The 13,680-nt window shown below is 51.1% G+C and overlaps 1 long non-coding RNA gene across 1 annotated transcript; it reads left to right on the top strand.

The window, feature by feature from the left end:
- Nucleotides 1–2,263: 2,263 nt before the first annotated feature.
- On the top strand, nt 2,264–13,230 carry LOC148885017 (uncharacterized). The gene is made up of 3 exons (XR_016117979.1): nt 2,264–2,345; nt 2,422–2,589; nt 13,197–13,230. It is a non-coding gene; the product is annotated as an uncharacterized LOC148885017 (long non-coding RNA).
- The last annotated feature ends 450 nt before the right edge of the window (nt 13,231–13,680 follow it).

Here is a 13,680-nt window from a genome sequence, read left to right as displayed (position 1 = left end):
TTTGGACGGCTTTCTCTGCGATACTGCCCCCTTTGGCCACAAGCGGTAATACACCAGACGTTTTCGCCAGTCGCCAAAGAAAGTCAAGACGAAAAGGGAAGCGTTGAGATCGACTGGCACGAGAGGGAAGATCGGGCCCAAAAAATCCAGGCCGACCAATGAACTAGATTTGCCGGTCCAAGCCCAAAGCAAAACCGACATTTCCCGCCATTTGTGTGGAGGATTTACAAGAACAAATGAAAGCAAATCAAAGTGACACAAGACTGTAAAAACATTGACATATTTTCTATTTCTGCTTTGACCACGTTTTTAAGGGTTGACGGAAAATTTTAGCTAGCTTTCTGTTTAAGTTGCTTCTGGGTTGAGTAAACGCTGGCGTCTGTGGCTGCCGCTGCTCACCCACAGAAAAACTGATCCTGTGACATTGAAAAAAGTGAACATTGAGAGTTTTGAAAGGCGCTTAGAAATTAAATGTATTATTAATATTAATTCCACGTCGCCTGTCATTTCGACGGGTTGTGCCATAAACCACAGCAGCATGTCATGATCTGGTTGGCGACCAACGGGGGGCGCTGTCGGCCTCGCCTGCACCTGCACAGGTGCTGGTCGTCCCGATCAGATTGGCGACCAACGGGTAGCGACGTCAGTCCTGCCGGCAGCCTCGCAGGTGCTGGTCGTTATAATCACTGTCACTTAAAAGGACATCCGACACGACCATCCGGGGTCGGTTCGTTGTTTGCTGCATGCATTGTGTATGTGTTTGTTTAACCTTGGCGGACTTTTACTACTTTGTATTTTTTCCATTCAGATGATTTTGATGTTTGACGTTTTGTTCCTGCTGACTTTAGTTTAATACAATTTGTCAAACACAACCTCCTGCTGCCTCCTGCCTGCTTTTTGGGATCCGCACCCGCCATCACCACCTCGCAAACCGTGACACAGCAAGAGTTGGTCCTGAAGAAGCGCCACACTCTAAAGGGAAAGAGGCAAGAACACACAAATACAAGAAATGAGAAAACATTGTTTTTACAACAAGTCTGCCTTAGTTTGGTATCCACACATCCTTTTAGTATAAATCGCAATAATCTTTATTGTCAAGTATGTAGAACACACAAGGAATTTGTCTCGAGTAGAACACGCTGCACTAGTATAATCAGAAGCAAAACGGAGGCACTATACATATAAAAAAAGTCAGCAACAGAGAAGCCCCGCCCAGCCCGAGCCAACCTGAACACAATGAATTTCGGGTCGGGCTTAATATCTTCAAGGCTATCAAATATTTCGGTATTCAGATACTTCAAATTCGACTTGAATAATTGAGTATTTTGACACGCCAGTTTTTCTTTCCCTTCGGATCCAGAAGACAAATCAAGGCACTTTTCTACTCAATCCTAAGCGGCGACTGTTTGTCAGTTTGAGATGATAGACTCTCCACACTTGAACCAAAAGCGTGCGTGGCAGCGCTCAATTTCCCTCTCAAGAAATAGTGTGAGGATTGGGATCCACCTCCCACCAGAAACGTTGGCGGCGCCGTTCTGCCCTGATGGTTGAACAAGTCGCGTAGGTACTGTTCATGTTTGTGTGTGCGTGATGAGGAGGTGCGATGGCGCGCCGCCAGCCGTCCCCCTGCCGGTCCCGCCGTCATCCGCCCTTGTGATCCGCGAGTCCTTTGCGCCGCCCCTGAGGACTCCCGGCCCATGGCTTGAGAGGAAGCGGTCGGGAGGGGTTGATGACTCCGAACGGGGCCGGAGCGCAGGGCCCCGCCGAGCGGGTCTTGGGAAACTTCTCAGGTCCGCTTGTAGCCGCGGTGTTAAAATGTCCAAGCAAACACTCAGGGTCAAGTGGCAAATGGCGTCTTCTGCCTCTCCCAGCTCGCCGAGATTCCATCCGAGACCTTCAAGCGGCCGACGACGTTTGTACTGATGGCCTGCCCGGCGTCTGCGGTCCCCCCCCGCCCCCCACCGTGCGATGGAAACACCTTGTAATCTTACGACTTTGCGCCTCATGGCGACCGATCGCCAGCGTTTGCCTCATCGGGCCAGGTGCGACTGTTGCCGCAGCGCCTTTTACGAAGGGCAAAGTTCAAAATGGACTTGGGCCAAGTCTCCAAAAGATGGGCTGACACTTGCCCCTCTGTAAGCCGCCCCGGATGGCTTTGCGTGTGGCATTGAGGCTTTTTGGAAGCTTCCAAAAGCAAACGTATGAGAAGACACTTTTTGGTTTCTTTTCCAGGACGAGAAAAGATTTGAAATGGCAACAGAAGACCCCCGTTGGCCAAATAAGCACCTTGGGCCATCCCAATGGAAGGATGCCGAGTGAGTCGGCGCTCGCTTCCGTGCCTTGAGGTGAGGGGAGCCCCCCGGCCGAAGCTGCTTTTCAATGACAATGAAAGGCAATCAAAGCAGAGCGTGGTCCCCACAGGTCATCTGAGCCTGACCTGTAATTATGGCCCCATTGACAAAGCTGACCAGGCGCAGATTGACGCCCCACCGTTAACAATCAACGGCTTCCTCGTCATCACGTGACGGTGAGGTGACGCAGAAGCAACGGGAGCTCGTCTCTGGCATTTCTGTCACTTGCCAGCGTCAGGTGAGACCCAGATTGTCGGCAAAAGAGTCAAAGGCTAAAGATAAAGCGACGGGTCTCTCCCGTTTGCACTTCAATACTTTCCAATTTGCTATTGATTCTTGGCCGTGGCACACTTGTAGCTCAATCAAAACGCTGCTTTGGTGTTTGTCAAACAGTTGGCAAGCTAACGAACGCTTCCACAACATGTCCTTAGCGCTCCAACTCATTTTGCCGCCTCGCAGTCACTCTGCAGGGCTGCGGAGCGACTGCGAGGCATCGGGTCACCACCGCCGCGCCAAGCAAAACGAGAGCTCCCGGTGGCGCCGCTTCCTCCTGGCGCTGCCGTCAGCCGCGGCTCGGCGGGGGAGCGAGGTGGCGGCGGCGAGGGCCCCCAACCTTCGGGAGCTTTGCCATTCTCATGTTACACTCAAAGGAAATTGTCCCGCGCCGTTTCCCGAGATCCAATATCGGAGCCCTTTGCTTTCCATTCTTGCGCCGCTGTGAAGGCCGCAAAAGGTTTGTATTAGAGCTAAATGCTGCGCCTCCGGACCATCGGCCGCCATGTCCAGATCAAGACAGGAGCAATCTTTTCATCCAATCCAATCTTTCAAAATGGATCTTCAATGGGGCAGCGGCCAATATTTTGCTAACACCAAGCCAATGTCATGCTTTCAAAATCAAGAGTGCAGACAAAATGTGCGCAAAAGGATGCTTCGGTGTTGTCAATAATGTCAAATGAGACAGTTTTATGTCTTCCGTTTTGTATTTTTCTGCAATGCTTGATTTCCTCATTACAAAGAACGCAAATAGCTTAGCAGGCTGGATTGGGCTGAGTCAAGTGTGAAGAGACATGAATTTGATCAAGTCGCGGCTTGGACAATTTCAGTCAGAGGAAGCTAATGGCTAACTGGCAGAATCGGAAAGTCTTGCCGATTCATTCCGCTCAGACGAGGAGGCGTGGTAGCCTTCCGACAATCAGCCATTGAGCATGCCGGCAGCTGAGCAAGGAGCGCCGAGCCTTTTATGGCACCGCCTGCCGCGCTCTGTAATTACAAATCTAGAGTTACGGTAGCACATTGAGCCCCGTGCACTCCTTCGACCCGCGAACGTGGCTCCAACGCACCTGGACGCACTTCAAGTCACCCGCTGAGGCCTGTCGCTCTCGTGACGGCGCATCCTGAAAAGGAAGATGACCGAAGAGGGAAACAAGCGGCAAACACCTCCCTGACGATCCTGACGGAGCAGATCGTATAACACGGCGTCGTGCAATCGAGATATGCAAGGACACCGCATGTCCAGACACTTACGGGAAGTCAATCCGATCAAAGCCTTGCAAGTCAGGTTCCTTTTGTCAAAATGACGTGAATGCATTTTGAGATGGCGAAAAGAAGAAGATACCCATGTCGCGTAGGCTCACACTGCGCCATCCAAATCCTAAACCCCGCAAGAAATGTGGAGCTCAAAGCTTGTCATGTAGCCAAACTTGTCTTGACTCCCTAACCTTGTATGAAATTCAAAGACTACCTTGACACTGGCGGCGTACCTTCACCTGGTCTTGAAAGCCTTCTCCAAAAGCCGCACACTGGCTTTTCAAACGGCAACTTTTGCCTGGACGCCCAACTTGAAAGCCGACGCCTTGAGGGAAACCTCAACGCCAAGCACGATTGCCAGTTCCAACACGAAATGGGCAATCTTTGAGCTCTCAGGCTTGATACCCTAACTTCATAACATAGCTTACCCCTTGAAAAGTTAGCGTACGGAACAGGAACCCACCCTCCTCCCCCCTAAGAAAAAGAAGACCTGAGAGGGTTTCTCGCAAGGGTAAAGGTCACAAGGTCAGCCCTCCGAGGGAATCACATTGAAGGCGCTGGCTGACAAGAAGCAAATAGGGAGGCGGAGGAGGAGGAAGGTTGACTTTAACTTTAGCTGCAGATAATTATCATTTGAAATGTCCATTTATGAGCGTTGTCATGTGTCCTTGATGAGGCTGATGGTGTCCAAGGGCATGCCTTTCATCCGGAGGGCGCGGGGGCCGCTGGGGGATGGGGTCTACTTGTGGGGTAACGGCTTTCCTCACGGAGGTCAAAGTTAAGTGAGCGCAAAGGTGGCAATCTCTGTGTTTGGGGCGAGCGCAAAGGTGGCAATCTCTGTTTGGGGAGCGAGCGCTCGGCCTTGGGCGTGACAGCGCAAACACGGGCGGCCTCAATTTTATGGCGGCGGTGAAGTGACTCCTGCTCCCGGAGGGGCTCCGCCGTCCTGCGTCAATATCTTATTGACGGCAGGGAGAGCAACTTCACCCGTCTCGGACTCACAGAGCACACAAACGCATGCACACGCACACGCCGGTTGGACCCTGCAATAATTCCAATGAGACAAAGGCGGTTTGCCGACCGGCACGGACGAGGAGCTGGTTGTAGCCAGAGTTGCTGGTCAAGTCAAGCGTCCCTGCAAGAGTGATGTCAGCGTTGAGTTCCTCGCACCTAGCTGAAAACATCCAGTCGCACCTTGCCGTCTGAGCCGCTTCCTGTCCTGACATTCTGTGTGGATCGGGCCAGTCCTGGCAACACTGGTTAAGTTCATCCTGTCTACTTGATATCTAATTTAAAACAGATTCTTATTTTACAGACAGTGTATTGTCGGTGTTCAAATACCGAAGGCGGAAGTAGACGCCGAAACATGTCAGGTATTTGAACACCGCCAATACACTGTCTGTAAAATAAGAATCTGTTTTTAACAACTTTCAAGTTGATTTCATCGGACGGAGAAAGAATAAAGTCTGCAGCCCATAATTGGCAGGCAGGTGGGACGAAGGCCCGCTGTTTTGCTTAACCTCTCTCGAGCCAGGGCTACCAAGCCCTTCCTTCACCCCCACCCGCCGACTTTCAACCCAATCAACACGCGGCTCTTCGCCGCGGTGCGCAACCACTGCTTCGGAGTACCGGCGACGTGCTCTGCGGTAGGAACCTGTCAAAATATGACTGGGCTATTTTGACAGGTTCCTACCTTTGTGTTGGGCGACAGCAAGGAGGCCAGAGCCCTGCAGTCATTTCCCTGCAAACCTTTGGCCAAATTGCTTTGGTCTTAAATGAGGCGTAATTTGGCCAGTGCGTTGGGTTACTGGGGGGAGCCTCCAATCACGCGACGGGAAGCAGAAAGCTTCCATAGTCACTTCCAGCTGCTTGGCGTGACGACCCGAACGGTGCTTACCAACATGGCGGCCATCGCCAAAGGTTACGGGTGGACCAAGATTAGCTGGGGGGGTGAGCTTGACTTGAACTCAATGGCTCCGCCACTTGACTCTGCATGGGGAGAATTGCAGCACGATGCCGTCTTGTCGCCGTGAAAACGTGAACTGCTTTAAGAGTCCGGTGATCTGACGACAGACAAAACAAAGCTGAAAACACTTTTTTTCTGAATAATGTCGGAATTCAGCCACTGAAAGAAGTTGTGCAAATAGGACAGTTACATGAAAGGGCGGCTTGGGAAGCAAAACATCTCAACGCTTCGTCTGTGCAAGCTCCGAGTCATACAGGAGTGGTCCATCGCTGACGAAGCATCTTGGATAAGAAGCGAAATGTCTGACACCTTCAAAGAAGTACAGATGACGGCTGAAGAAACCTTTTCATTCATCGATCTCAATGCTTAAAATAGCTGAAGATTTGAGAAGATTTGCAACACGGCTATTTGAACAAGAAACGTGAGGTTGATTTGTGAAAACATTTGCTTTTGCGGGCCACGTAAAATGAGGTGGTCTTGAGTTTGCCCAAAATGTTTTAATTGCCTAGTATTTGCCATTGTGAGCATGCTAAAAATATGGACTTCAAATGACCCAGAGACGATCAAGGAATCAACGTCTGACAAAACGTGTGAAATCTATCTGAACGTTGGCAGGACCGTACCTTTTGAAACGGGACAGTAACAGAGTGCAATTTTCCCCCAGATTGAAACTTGGGCTGGAATGGATTGGCGCCATTGACTTGGAAATGTTTGCTAATTGGCCAGCGTGACATATTTCTCGCTTGACTACATAGCTCATCTGTAACGTGAACTCCGCGAGCCGTAACCATCCTCGGTGTGGGGTCACGCTCCTTTTGGGGTGAGCTGGGTTCTGAACAGATGGACTCTGTGTTTTGCCAGGCAAGTTAAGGACCAGGGCTAATCAAGGAGAGGGAGCCAAAGCGTACAGCGCCCCACCTCCAAATCAGCTCTCGTCAGGCCGAGCGCAATTGATCTCCAGCTTATTTTAACTTTGCCGGGAGCAAAAATTGAAAGCAGCTCACGTAGCCCGGAGGTGGCAAGTGTGACAAGCGACAGCAAGTTTGTTCATGCCCAATTTCTCCACTGTGAGACTAATAAAGGCATATCCAATCCAATCCAATCCAATGCAGTTGAGGGTGAGGGAGGGCCAACGTCAAGAATCACAAGGGGAAAACGCTGCAGGGACGCAGCGCGCGGACAGTTTTTTAAAAATGGGGGCGTGGCGGGATGAGGTTGGGGGGATCCGGAGAGCTCACCGTGTTCTGTTTTCACACCTAAACAAGCGAAATCCGCATCAATAACACACTGCTGTGGGGGCTAGGCATTCCATTCCATGGCGGGTCAGCTAATGGCGACCTACAATGAGTGGCAGAATCAGAATCATCTTTATTGCCAAGTATGTAGAACACACAAGGAAATGGAGAAATTCCTCAGATTTCAAGAGAGAGAGAAAGAGAGGGAGAGAGAGAATAGGGTTAGGCGTGGGGGTGAAGTGGTGGTGGAGTGCGAAGGGTGATTCCTGGTCTCTTCCTGGGCTTTGTCAGGCCAGGTGTGCTCTGGTGGCCGAGCCATGAGTAAAGCAAAAAAGCAAAACGGCATCTTGGCCTTCTCCAACTGATTGATCCCAGCTGCTGTTTGCTGAGACTTGATATTGATCTCAATCTCACGAGTGCTCCCACCAACACACACGGCCTTTTTGTTTGGCAGCACGGGTCTGCTTTCAATCAATTCACCAAACTTCTCTTCTGTGACGTTTGCTTGGTGTCTCATTAAACATAGGCGGGGGCGGCCTCTGATTGTAGGAAGCGCCTGCGGGGGTGACCCGCAAAGACGGCTGAATTTGGCTAAAACTGTGGCGCTGATCCATCATTGGCCGACACATTTTGTGTTTGGTTTCAGAGGGCTTGCTGAAGGGCGGCGTCGCACCGCAACCCATTTGGCCCGCCTCTCTTATTTGGGTTGGAAAAGATGGCATTTCCTGTGGCCGGCCCACGTGCCACTTTTCTGGGGTCGCGATGCGCATCTGCCCATCTGCTTCCATTGTCTGCGGGCAGCAATGCGAGCCAGCAGCTCATCAATCTGGAGTGCGTTGATGCGGATTCCTCATCATTGTTCTTGCTTCAAGACTCCACCTGGAAGGGCTTTGGAACTCAAGTGCCTAAATGGCATTAGGCCTTCAAGGCTCCCGGCGCCCGACTCCCTCGCTACCCCGAATACCGGCCAAAGGGCCGTAAAGTCCACTTGAATGAAATCTGGGTATTGCGGCTTCTTCCCTTCACATTCCTACTCCTGCCAATGGCTCCACATTCGCCATCTGTGGATCTGTTGTGCGGACTGCGCACCGTAGCGCACCTGCCCGTCATTTGTCTTCCAAACTCTCCCGCCTGCTACTTGGATTGTCGTTGACCCTGCTCCACGTGACAGTGAGCCTGAATGCTATGTCCCGCGATTGGCTGCAGACCGGTATGGGCCATAGCCTAGACTGGTTGCCCTAATAAAGAACTGGAGCTCAGCTCCGACTCTGAATCCACTTCAGAGGCTAGAATGATGACAACACCGCTGTACACATGGAAGCATGTACACCGACTGTGTCCACACCCAATCCTCGAGTGTCCCGTCGCCATCTGCTGCAACACGGCCGGCCAATAGGATTGGTGTTTGGTCTCAGCCTTCTTCAGAGCTCGGTGATCATCCAATCACTGGAAGAGTGATTGGGAGAGCGCCCCTCGTGGACACTCAGGAGAGTCTATTCCCGCCGTCAGGCTTTTCCATCCCTCCAGCGTGGAGGGTCCACCTTTTGAAAGGAGAGCGGTCCTGCTCCAGCACGGTGGGGCCATCTGAGACGGAAACTGAATCTAAATGTCAAACAATAGACAAGGTGCTGGGGGAATAGTCCGAACCAGCCATTTGGCGGGTGCACCTTGGCGGCCTGAATACCAGTTCCCACACGTATCACACGGCCCAGATTCACCGTATGAGATCGAGTGGCGATCAATTAATGTGAGAACAAGACCGACAACCCGGCCTCTGCCGTTTGGCCTCATGAAGTGCACATTTGCAACTCTGTTTCCTCGGGATGCAACGACAAGTTGGGAGGCTGTAAGACTCATCGACGATGGTGCCATTGTTTCCATGAGCGAGGACGGATAGCAGAGTTCACCTTGCAAGGCAGCGTGAGGTGGGGGGGACCCATACTTACCACAAAGGAGCATGATTGCTCAAAGATTGTCCTTTGGAGCTAGTGAGCATTGTCTGACTGAGACCTGGGTTTCTCACCACCTCACATTCATCCCTCCTTCTGTTAGCAGCTGGTAATACCCCAAATTATTTGTCTTGAGCCACTGGGGATTGACAAAATACAGCAGTTCTTTCATTGCATAATCCAAATGTCATTTCTTGAGGTAAATGTTTCACATAGCAATAATGTGACTCTCGATCTGTTGAAAAGCCGTCTCGGATATGGCGCGGGCCTATTTTTGACTGTACCCGCCTCCCAAAAAAAATGTAGCTACAGCAGACAAACATGAAAAGCCAATTAAGGGGACAGAGTATAAGTGGCTGGTGTAGATGGCCGGAGATGATTAGCCCATGTCGCGCAACGTCTACCCAAGAGCCTTCTGGGGGGTTGATGTGGGAGAGGCCACAGCTCATTGTTACTCCTCCGTTAATGCATAAACACAAGTGGATACTAAGTGGTCGCCACCATCAGATAGCGGCCTCTCGGAGAAACCCCTGGCCCAGAGGAGATTGCTTCACACTCGTGGGACCTTGCGTAGCAGCTAGCTCAAAAAACACAAGTTCAAGTTGACTTTTAAAGTTTTAGCTTTGTAGAGCGACACTAGAGATGCAGGAATGTTTCATGCGCTAAATGGAGGGGTGCCTGGGGGCTTTTGGGTCCATCTGGGGCTCGGCTGGCGGGAGATCTCTTCCCAGCCGTGGTCCTTCATGCTCTCAGCGTGACTCGGGGCACTTTCAAAGAACAGGAGTTCTGAGTGGTTGCTCATTTGTTCAAATTGACGCCAATAAGTAGCACGAGACCCAGCGGGGTCCTGCTGCCGCCGCTCCGGTCGCCGGCCAGCATGCTGATTTTTTTTCCTCCAGGCACTGCTAAGTGAGGGTCGGAGGGGAAGAAGGAGACCATGGAGGCAGACTAGCATTCAGCCTCGGGCTCAAGTGGCGCGCAAGAGACGAAAGCAGTGTAATCCTGTCGCCATGGAACTGCGACTGATGCCATTCTTCACGGCTCTGAAGCGAACGGGCTCACGGACAGCCGGGGGGAGTCGGCTCGCAGACTTAAAATGTATGATGACCACCTGGGGAAAGAGTCACATCTCCACACTTATCACCTGCCAAATAATACACACGTGGTTTGATACTCATGTGAAATTAATTCCAAACAAAAGACCAAGACCATGTTCAAAATGTTGCGGCGCTGATGGACTGTGATCTGACTTTCAGCAAAGAATCCTATCAAACCGATCACAACTACAGCCTCTAAGCGACTTAAAACAATGTCTCCCGACCGTGCGGTTGTCGCACCCATCGAGCGGACCGAGATAAATTGATCCATGCTTTTATCTTCCACAGACTGGATTATCGTAATGGTCTTTTCTTCTGTGAACTCCCCTCCAATGAGCATCAAACAGCTGCGACTCATTCGCAGCCCCACTGCCTTAGCAGAACCGAGCAGAACAAAGGGATCATGCGTTGTAACTCGGTGCACAAGATCTTGAAAGCAGTTGAGCAGATTTGAAAATTCTGTGATGAAAGAGAAAAAGGTTTAGGCCCAGCATTGGTTTGAGAAATGCTAATTGTACACAAAACCCAGTGGAGCTCGGAGGTCTGCAGACTTGGATGTGAAAAGCAAAATTCCAGATTGATGCTGCCACTGAGGTTTTCTTGTTGTCCAAACAAAGGGGAATTTCCTTGACGTACGTCTGTCCGATGTCACACTCGGCTCCATTTCGAGATCCGTTCTCTACTGAATAGTTCCCTTTGTTTGATTTTTGAATCTTATGCGGTGTCTTCACCGACTGCCTTTTGACCAGTTATGCCATGGACGTTATTAGCCCCAAGAAGGATCACAACGCAAGGATTTGCTTCAGCGGCTCTCCAGTGTCCTCGCCGTAAAGCACCAATAAAGGTTCTCTTTTCCTCTGGCCAATCCTGTTTCCCTCCAAGGCAAATTGCTGTGCCAAATTGGACCCCAGGTCACCATCTCGCCGATCAGTATTACCTCCACGGCAGCCAAAACTCGCCGTGCCTTTTCCCAGATGCGTCACACTTGAAGAGCTAACGCGCCCACCTGCAGTGCTCCCTGTGCCGGGCAAATCCTTCACAAGTGGCTCCCTGCGACTGGGACTGACTGGCCTGAGGGATGTGCTGCTTCAGGTGACGGCTCCTTGTTTGGAGGTTACGATGGCTTTTGGCGGAGGTGCGGCACCCCGCTGATTTAAAGTTGGCTGACTTTAGCGCATGTCATGATTGATTGAATCACACAGATCTGCAGTCGGGAGACGGCCACACTTTGACGTGTTGTCACAAGTTTTATTTCTGGGAATCGGATTCCAATTTGGAGAAGTTTGGACCAAAGTTTTGCAGAACTTTGGGCTCTGAACGAGCGAGAGTGAGAACAGGCGTTCAGCATCAGGTTGAAATGTGTTTGGAGTAGGCAGGCGGGGGCAGCAAACTCTTTCAAACTTGATTCGGGCTCACTTTAAATCCAACTTTTACTGATCATGGGTGTGTTTGTAACCCCCATCCCCCCTCACCAAAAATGGGGGCCGACTGTTACGAATAAGGCTCACGTTATCTAGTGACGCTCCACACCAGTCTGGGGTTTGACACATGACACCATCTTGTCTGACTCTCCCCGAGAGACAATAGTGACGGAGCTGAAAGGAATAATTAGTGGTGTCTGAGTCGAAGATGATAAGTGACAACTAGACGCATCCCGCCGGAAAACAACAACCCCAAAACAAAAACTGCCATTTATCAAAAATGCAACGATTTGATTGCGCGCAGCCTCGAACACGATTGGCATGGAATGAGCCGCTGCCATTTTTGCACACACCGGCGCGCCGAGAGATTTATGCCGGCGGAGAGGAATTGGGATGCTGGAATCCAGGCACCCTCCTCCAGCCCAGCTTTGTGGCCAACAAAACCCAAAAGGCCCAGCTGCAGATATTAGCATGGGCGGGTGGCCGCGCTCTCTTTTCCTCCAGCTCACCGTGGCCCTGCGTGCCCCCCCCCCCCACCCTCACCCATTGCACTATGTTAATGCCCAGGAAAAGAGGATGTTCAAAGTTGATTGCAAAGGCATTAGGAAACAAAGCACAGACAAAGTCAAAAAGAATGCGAAATTCCAGATTGAGTTCCGTCTCGGAAAGTCCATGCGGTGTCGCACGCAGCAGCCGAAACTAACTTGTTTCTCGACCGACACAAGGAGTGTTTGTTTACCTGAAAAAGGCCCTCACAAATGTCACATCAGACACAGGCTTGTCACGCCTTTATTACAGTAAGATAAAAAAATGCTTAATTCTTTTGGATGTGTGACGTTGCAACGTCGGTCAGATGAGAAGAAATGTGAAGTTCAAGGCCATGTCACAAAAGTTGGAAAAGACAACCTGAGAAGGTTGCCATTGTAGCCATTTTGAGGTGTGGGGTGTGGGGGGAGGGCTGTTGATTTTCTTGAGGAGAAGGCCCCACAATGACAAGAAGTGACACTGCCCTCTTTGCTGTACATCCAGTGTGTATGGAGGCCCGCCTGGTCAGCATTTTTCCCCGTTTGAGTCTTTGGAAGCCCCACATCACAAAACAGGACATGTTTATCAGGGGGTGGGGGGAAACGTAGAGTCGTCGTCCTTGCGTTATTGACGGACGGTATGTTGACCTTAGACAGGCCACGTGGATCAGGAGGAATCGGCGTACCCCCGCTTAAATTCAATCCGGTTCCAAAGTGGGAGGGGATCTTCATTGCTTGGTCTCAGCCTAGGACACTAGCGGGGCAACTTTTGTCCAAATAAATGCGGCCCTGCCTGACTCGCAGAGAGTGACAAGTGTGTATTTAATAAGCTGAGATTTGTTTTCCAGCTGAGCACTTTAGGGATGTGAAGGGGGGACAGTGTGTGTGTGTGTGGGGGGGGGGGTTTACTTCCTGAGCGCCGGCGCTCCGATGCATGTTGACATCTGTCTTCACACGCACTGGTTGGACACCCCGGGCATTCCTGGGGGTCCCGTATGTCATACAGAAGCCACCGTTGCCTTCAACCAAGTGGCTTCCTTTGGACGCTTTGTGGATGAAGGCACAATAAGACGCCGCCGGCCACTTTAGGAGAACACAATCCATTTCTGGTTCTTTTTCCACACAGACGATGCGGGTATACGGAATGGGGCCAAGTTGTGAGCAGCCGGCCACTGACATCCCCATTGGAGAAGCAAAACCATCCTGTCCTACCTGGCAGTCGGGCCACACTCGCCATCGGAAGCTTAACCGATAACGACTGCGGCCACCCCAGAAGTACCCTGGAGGTCATTGAGGCTCAATGACTACTTGAAAAGTGGACAATATTTACGAGGTATACTTTTTAGCCCTTGTAACAGTACGACTTTTGACAGATCAAACTCCCTACAGTTCCACAATGACGTCTTGGATTTGAAAGCAGAGCAAAAGGAAGCTTGAGCAGAAAAGGCACCGGCGGAGGTGGCCGCAGTCGTGAGCCAAACCCTCGGCGGGGCGCTGTGATTGGGGCCCTCAACAACGATTGGGGCCCAAATGGCCTCACAAAGGCCAGAGCCCCCGTTTGTTGAAATCTACTCAGCCAAGCATGTCGGCACAAAGTTGAAAATTGCCGG

The sequence above is a fragment of the Hippocampus bargibanti genome, linkage group LG17 (genome assembly GCF_051943395.1).
Source record: "Hippocampus bargibanti isolate YZ-2025 linkage group LG17, ASM5194339v1, whole genome shotgun sequence".
NCBI classification, from domain to species: Eukaryota; Metazoa; Chordata; class Actinopteri; order Syngnathiformes; family Syngnathidae; genus Hippocampus; species Hippocampus bargibanti.
Note: the sequence above shows the minus strand (reverse complement) of the source record. Positions and strands in the feature narration are given on the sequence as shown.